This window comes from Quercus suber, unplaced genomic scaffold (genome assembly GCF_002906115.3).
Source record: "Quercus suber isolate HL8 unplaced genomic scaffold, Cork oak 2.0 scaffold_597, whole genome shotgun sequence".
NCBI lineage: Eukaryota > Viridiplantae > Streptophyta > Magnoliopsida > Fagales > Fagaceae > Quercus > Quercus suber.
The window spans coordinates 203,201-210,192 of NW_027070041.1; the positions used below are offsets into that span (position 1 = coordinate 203,201).

A 6,992-nucleotide genomic window follows, 5' to 3' on the forward strand; every position below is an offset into this window, starting at 1 on the left:
TTGAACCATTCATATGCCTTTTTTTTGTCTGTTGTTTCTTTCAGTCCGCCCGCAACTCTGGGCCTTGGGCCTGCTGGGCTTCATAAAAAATGAGCCTCAACACTAGTTACGAATAATTCTCACTACTAAAGATAGCATGCTCAATAATTTTTACATTTTCTCATTTGATTAAAAGAGAGTGCACATGCCGTGAAATCCAACCAAAAAGGCTGCATAAATGCAACTTCAATATTACTTCCAATGCAAAAGCTCTAAGCTGTGAATAGACAAAACAGAAAATATCATGTTTCAATTACATTTTCTAAATTAAACAAACTAATTTTGTCTTCATCTCTTAAAAAAAGCCACCTTTTTGCTCTATTGTTATGGAATGCCATCAGTATATGTATACAAGGGTATGTTTGTATGAATTTTTCAAGGTCTGTGACTTGTAAATCTATATAACATTTGTTGGTAGCTAGTAGACATTTTCTTTACTTGTAATCCCTTTTTGGCCCCCTTGAATAATACCTCTAGTTGCTATTATTTAATTGGAATTTATATGCCATTACATAATTTAGACATGGCAGAATCTGAATGTAGATAACAGAGGTTATGCCGCATGTTTCAGCAGGCAAACACAGTGGAAATAATGTGCAAAGAAGTTTATACTTCTCAAGAATTCTTTAGCTTCATCTAGGACAAGGTTCAGCAACTGGTCGTAACCTTTCAATGTCCTGTGGCTGTAACAATAAATAAATAGCTCAATCAGCTCACTCTAATTATGAAAATCAAGGTCAGACTTAGAACCCAAAAGTACATAACCACACATAACTACATAAAAAGTCCATGACATATACTAGAATAACGATTTTTAACTTAAATAAACAAAAATACAACAGTTTTTCAGTATGCATTGTTGCATGACAGGGCTAACAACATTATTTGAGGGTTTAAGCATGGAAATGGAATAGAAGAGGTATGTTCAAATTGGTTTATAGAAGCTTGTGAAAAGAAAATTAGCAATAATAATAGCTTGAATAAAAAAATAATGGTTGATCCACAGTTTTACATAGAACATAGGAGTGGAACTGGTAACAGAAGTATCATAAAAAATAATGCCAGTGCTTTTCCCAATGAACAGTGCACCATGTACACTGTTCACGGACACACAAATTTCACTTTTTTACAACTTTTTCATTAAAAATGGATCCCACGGTACTATTTACACATTTAAAAATTGTTTTACTACAGTATTTTTCAATTTTCAGTTTTAATTTTCAGTTTTCAGCTATATCCAAACAGACCCTAAGCCACTTGGAAAGATCCAAGTCTTGCTAAAAAGATATCAATTTGAATTCACTAAGCCACTTGGAAAGAAACTAAATAAATTTTTTTCCTGAGGTTATTAGAAGTAAAGATAAATCCATAAAAAAAAAAATGAAAGATTCAGTTCCAATACTAGTTTTGTTGAATCCTAAGAAGTATAAACACAAACAGAAAAAAAAAAAGGTTCCAGCTAAATCAACACCATATTTCCATATAATTCCAACCAAAGCCACTGAAGACTACATGACATGCTATATACAAGCACAATTACATGTAGGGCATTATTTCTCTTTTTGTTCTATTGCTGCCAAACGAATCAATTTGCAAAGATGATCCCAGCTCATGAAAAAACAAGTACATAAGGGCAACATGGTAAGCATGGTAGATTCATCAAGATCTGTTTGATAACCATTTTGTAAAGCATCATTATTTCAAGGGGTGGAGCACAAGTATCATTAAAAGATCCCAGAATCCAGAATGCTATCTCCAAACTGAAATCATTCAGAAATGTTGGATGATAGAAAGTGAAGATAAAGGTATATCTAAGTTGAGTGGATGATAAAAATAAAAAATAAAATAAAAAGATTCATCACAGACAAATCGGAACACTATGTATGCAACTTGTTAAACATTTCTATTACATAGCTGAAATTATAAATCTGTCAATAATCCCTATACAATATGCTATATGCATATCCTTATTCATTCCTTTTAACTTCATTAGTTGAAAAGCGAATTACATTACAGCTTACCTGTAAATTTTCAAATCCATGTCCACCCAGACAACACCCCCAGTCCCCCAAAATATACTCAACCACACAACCTAACGAACCCATCATCACAGAGTGGTAGAAAAACCTTATACAAATAATTCAGGAGAAAGTTATTCAAAACAAATCCTAGTTAACACATTTAATGAACTAAATCACAGCTGATCTTGTCCAGTAAGATACACAAAAATCAAACTAGATGAGCTAAACCCAGAAAGTTTCATTAAAATCAATGACAGAATAAGAACAAAAAGCACATGTATAAGACCAAATTTCCAATCTTTTCAAATTTTTCTCGAAAAACAAACAAAGCCCAGAAAATTATTCATCGATCTAAGCTCAGAAGCACAATAAAACCAATCAATAACAACCATATCCATACTCAAACCAAAAAAAAAAAGGAAGCAAGCTTTACCTTGAACTGAAAGCGATAACGAGAGAGAAAGAGAGATTGTTTGATTAAAAAGGAGTTTTTAGGGTTAGGGTTTCTTTTCATTGAGTCTTGAACGAGTTCGATGGGGATTTTGATTTATTGGATTGCATAGGTGAGGGTTTGGGAGTCAAAGGGAGAGACTGAGAGAGACCGGCTTAGAGAAAGAGTAATTGGAGGGGTTTTTTCTTTTTAATTTATACCAAACCTTTAGCTGCGTTTCTTTAGCAGGTCCATTTTTTTTAGGGAAAAAAAAAAAAAATATATATATATATATATATATATATATAGTAGAAAAACCTTATACAAATAATTCAGGAGAAAGTTATTCAAAACAAATCCTAGTTAACACATTTAATGAACTAAATCACAGCTGATCTTGTCCAGTAAGATACACAAAAATCAAACTAGATGAGCTAAACCCAGAAAGTTTCATTAAAATCAATGACAGAATAAGAACAAAAGGCACATGTATAAGACCAAATTTCCAATCTTTTCAAATTTTTCTCGAAAAACAAACAAAGCCCAGAAAATTATTCATCGATCTAAGCTCAGAAGCACAATAAAACCAATCATCAACAACCATATCCATACTCAAACCAAAAAAAAAGGAAGCAAGCTTTACCTTGAACTGAAAGCGATAACGAGAGAGGAAGAGAGATTGTTTGATTAAAAAGGAGTTTTTAGGGTTAGGGTTTCTTTTCATTGAGTCTTGAACGAGTTCGATGGGGATTTTGTTTTATTGGATTGCATAGGTGAGGGTTTGGGAGTCAAAGGGAGAGACTGATAGGGGTGTGCAAAAAACGGAAGAACCGAAAAAACCGATTCAAACCGACCAAACCGATGCAAAAATTTCGGTTCGATTTCGGTTCGGTCCGGTTTCGGTTTTATTAAATAAAAAACCGAACAGTTCGGTTCGGTTTTCGGTTGCAAATTTTAATAAACCGAACCGAACCGAAATATATTATTATAATATTATATTATAATTTATATTAAATATATAATATTTTGTAAATATTTAATTTGACTTTGATTGACCCTCTGTCCTCTGAGATATGCTTTTCTCAAAGAAAGAGAGATATGCTTTTGGCCTTTGGCAGCCAACTTTGCGTGGGGCAGTGGACTTCCATCTTCTCATATTCAAACAATTCAGTCATCTTTTCATATTAAAATAATTCAGTCATTCAATCATTCAGTGATTCACAATTCAATGATTCAAGATTTCAAAATTTAAACAAATGATCCGGCCTAGATTAATCATAACATTTTTTAAACATAATATTTTAAAACCCATTAGATTAATCATCTATAATTAAACTAAGTAAATATCTAATTAAACTAATTAAACTAAAACTAATTAGAGTATAAAAACAAAAGATGGAAAACCATATCCTACGTACCCAGCCCACACTTTTCAGTTTCACTCTCACACTTTTCACTCTTTCATCTCTCTCACGTTCACTTCAAACTTCAGCCTCCACTCCACAGTCCTCTCATGCCGAATCACCCTCTGCCGCTGCCTCCACACGCCACCCTCCCCATGCCAGCTTGATCATCGGCTTCTCATCTTAGTGATCTCACAGTGAGTCTCTGTTTTGAAGCTCTTTTCTTCTTTTCTTTTGATTCTCTTTTCTTTTGATGCCCTTTTCTTCTTTTCTTTTGATGCATGATGATAAGTAAATAGGGGAATTCAAACACGTTGAAAACATGACAAAACGCCACTTTTTTTATTTATTCCATCCAGGGTGTATATATGTGAATGATTTGAGGGTTTTTTTTTTTCTTCTTTTGTTGAGCTAGTGAATGATTTGAGTTAGTGTAATTTAGTTTTATATAATGTTGATTTTGTACCCCCTCTCTATTTTGTGTTTTAGGTTTTGAAAATAGTGAATCTCTGTTTTGTAGAAACAACATAGATCAAGATGTTTATTTTTTCAAGTTTTAATGTTTTATATGCAAATAAAATAAGAGGCTTGAATACTGCATTTTTTTTTTTTAAAGCCCAAACAGAAAATTTTTGGAAAAAAAAAACTTAAGGCCCAACTGACCCAAACTCCAGACCGAAAAATCGAAACCGACCGAAAAACCGACCGAAACCGAAACAAACCGAAACCAACGGTTTTTCAACTATTTCGGTCGGTTTCGGTTGAGACTTTTAAAAACCGAAAATTTCGGTTTCGGTTGGCGGGATAAAAAAAAACCGACCGAACTGAACCAATTACAGCCCTAGAAACTGAGAGAGATCGGCTTAGAGAGAGAGTAATTGGAGGGGTTTTTTCTTTTTAATTTATACCAAACCTTTAGCTGCGTTTCTTTAGCAGGTCCATTTTTTTTAGAAAAAAAAAAATATATATATATATATATATATATTTATATATATCTTGTGACCGATAGCCCTTTTAAAGAATGAGGGGAAAATGATTGGGCTGCCTACAACTCAGAAATGCAAATGTCAAATTTTCTCTAATAAATACATTATGTTGATATGTGGTAGCACCTGAACAATATTTTCCTGCACGAAAATTCAATTTTACACATTCTCAAAAAAAAAAAAAAAAAAAAAACAATTTTACACAATCTACCAAAAAAAAAAAAAAAAACTCTTGAAGAGCACACTCTACATTGATATTAATTTCTCCAAACACAAAGTTAATTGTGATTTCACCTATTCTTCCATTAACTGGAACACAAACTCTATGTTTATTGGCATTAGAATCTATATTTCATAAGGTCCATATTTATTTTTTGAAACCCATAAAGCATTAGGGTATAAATTTTCTTTTTCCTGATAAGTATAGTAGGGGTGACAAGCCAGTGGGTTGGTTTCTTCTCTAACATAGATTTATATTAATGGAGTTAATATATAGTTTGTTAGAATATCTAAAAATTCTCTGATTAGGTGATAATTAAGGTCTCCTTTAAGTATAGTGTTGTATGGTACCAAACAACTAAATTTATTTATTTTTTTAAAGAAATTTATAAATTTTCTGCAATTTGGTGTTATAAAATCAAAAGAATTAAATCAAATTAAATGAAATTAAAAAATATGAATAAAATATGCTAATGTGAAAAATTGTGGAGAGGTCAACCAAAAGTCAAAAACTTCAATTATATATATATATGAGAGATAAGTTCAAGTTACATTTGATGTAACTCTTGTAAAGTTGCACCTTTTTTAAACTATAAATTTCTAAGAGATTTAACGGTTTAAAAAATAGTATTAAATGTTATTACTTCCATCTTATTATCTCATTTATACTTGCAATTCCTCTCTCTCTCTCTCTCTCTCTCTCTCTCTCTCTCTCTCAAGTATATGGTGTTTCAAGAACTCCAAATCAGCGTACAGCTAGTGTTTCGTAGCCCAATAATTGACACCTAGCATAAAAAAAAAAACACATCAATTTATTAAGCCATTTAAACTAAAATGGCTAAATTGTCTAGAAAAAATTTCAAACACTCACCATTTTACTCTCTACAAATCCAAAACCAAATGCTTTTCCTCTTTTCAAAATCAAATCTCATTCTCTCTCTCCCTAGTCCTCACGCCACCATAGCCCTGCTCTCTCTCAACCCCAACTTGACAGCCATTGCCCAGCTGCAGCGTCTCCAGTGGCACAACGTTGCCGAACATTGCAAGTTTCAACGAAACCAACCTTTGTCTTGTCAGAAAACCTCAAAATCTTCTTTTCTAGCAAAACCGTCCTACGCCAGAAGCTTTTTTGCTCCTTCCAACACCCGACAGTCACAAGAAGGTTTTTTTCTCTCCCTTTTCTTTTTTGTATTTTCCCATCTTTTTTGTATGGTTTTTTTCCCCAAAATTATGGATTTGAAAAAGAAAAGAAAAAAACTAAAGAAACTCCAAATGAATGTTTGTGTAGGAAGGAATTTGTACCTGTAAAATAAAATGTCTCAATGAAGATGGATGCACTCCTTTTTTCTTAAACTATTATCAATCAATAGAATATACAATGTACAGTAATTGGTTAATCTTTTTTTCTTTTTCTTTTTTTAAATGTTCTTTTGAATCATTTAAATGTTTTTTAAATGTTTTTTTCCACTTTTTTTTTTTTGGGTTATAGTTTCATATGTAGAAACATAAAGCTTCTTTCTTTGTTTGAAAAAATCTTTCACCCATCAATTTGGGGACAGTTGAATGAATTTCTTTTAAAAAAATTAATTATTGCTGATATGGTGGTTGAAATATTGGTCTTAAACAAGTTGATTTCATGTGTGAAGGTTGTTGACTCCAATCTCATACTTTGTATTGCTTTAGTTGTGTTTACTAATGAAGGTACTTTGAAGTTGTGCTGCATACTCTGTCCCAGATTAGTTTCTAGCCTCAGTCCTGGACCTAGTCCCAAAAACCCTAAGACTAAAATTTCCCCAAATCGAAAACATTGAATTTGGCCTCTCCCTCAATTCTAGATCGTGTGGAGAAAGGATTTTGTGTGTTCTCAGGTAATTTTTCTTCCTAAATTTTTTCT

General features: G+C 32.4%; 1 long non-coding RNA gene across 1 annotated transcript; it reads right to left on the reverse strand.

The window, feature by feature from the left end:
- Positions 1–214: 214 nt before the first annotated feature.
- LOC111993651 (uncharacterized) lies at positions 215–2,732 on the reverse strand. The gene is made up of 2 exons (XR_002880991.2): positions 2,494–2,732; positions 215–722 (listed from the first exon to the last, which is right to left on the reverse strand). It is a non-coding gene; the product is annotated as an uncharacterized LOC111993651 (long non-coding RNA).
- Positions 2,733–6,992: the final 4,260 nt, after the last annotated feature.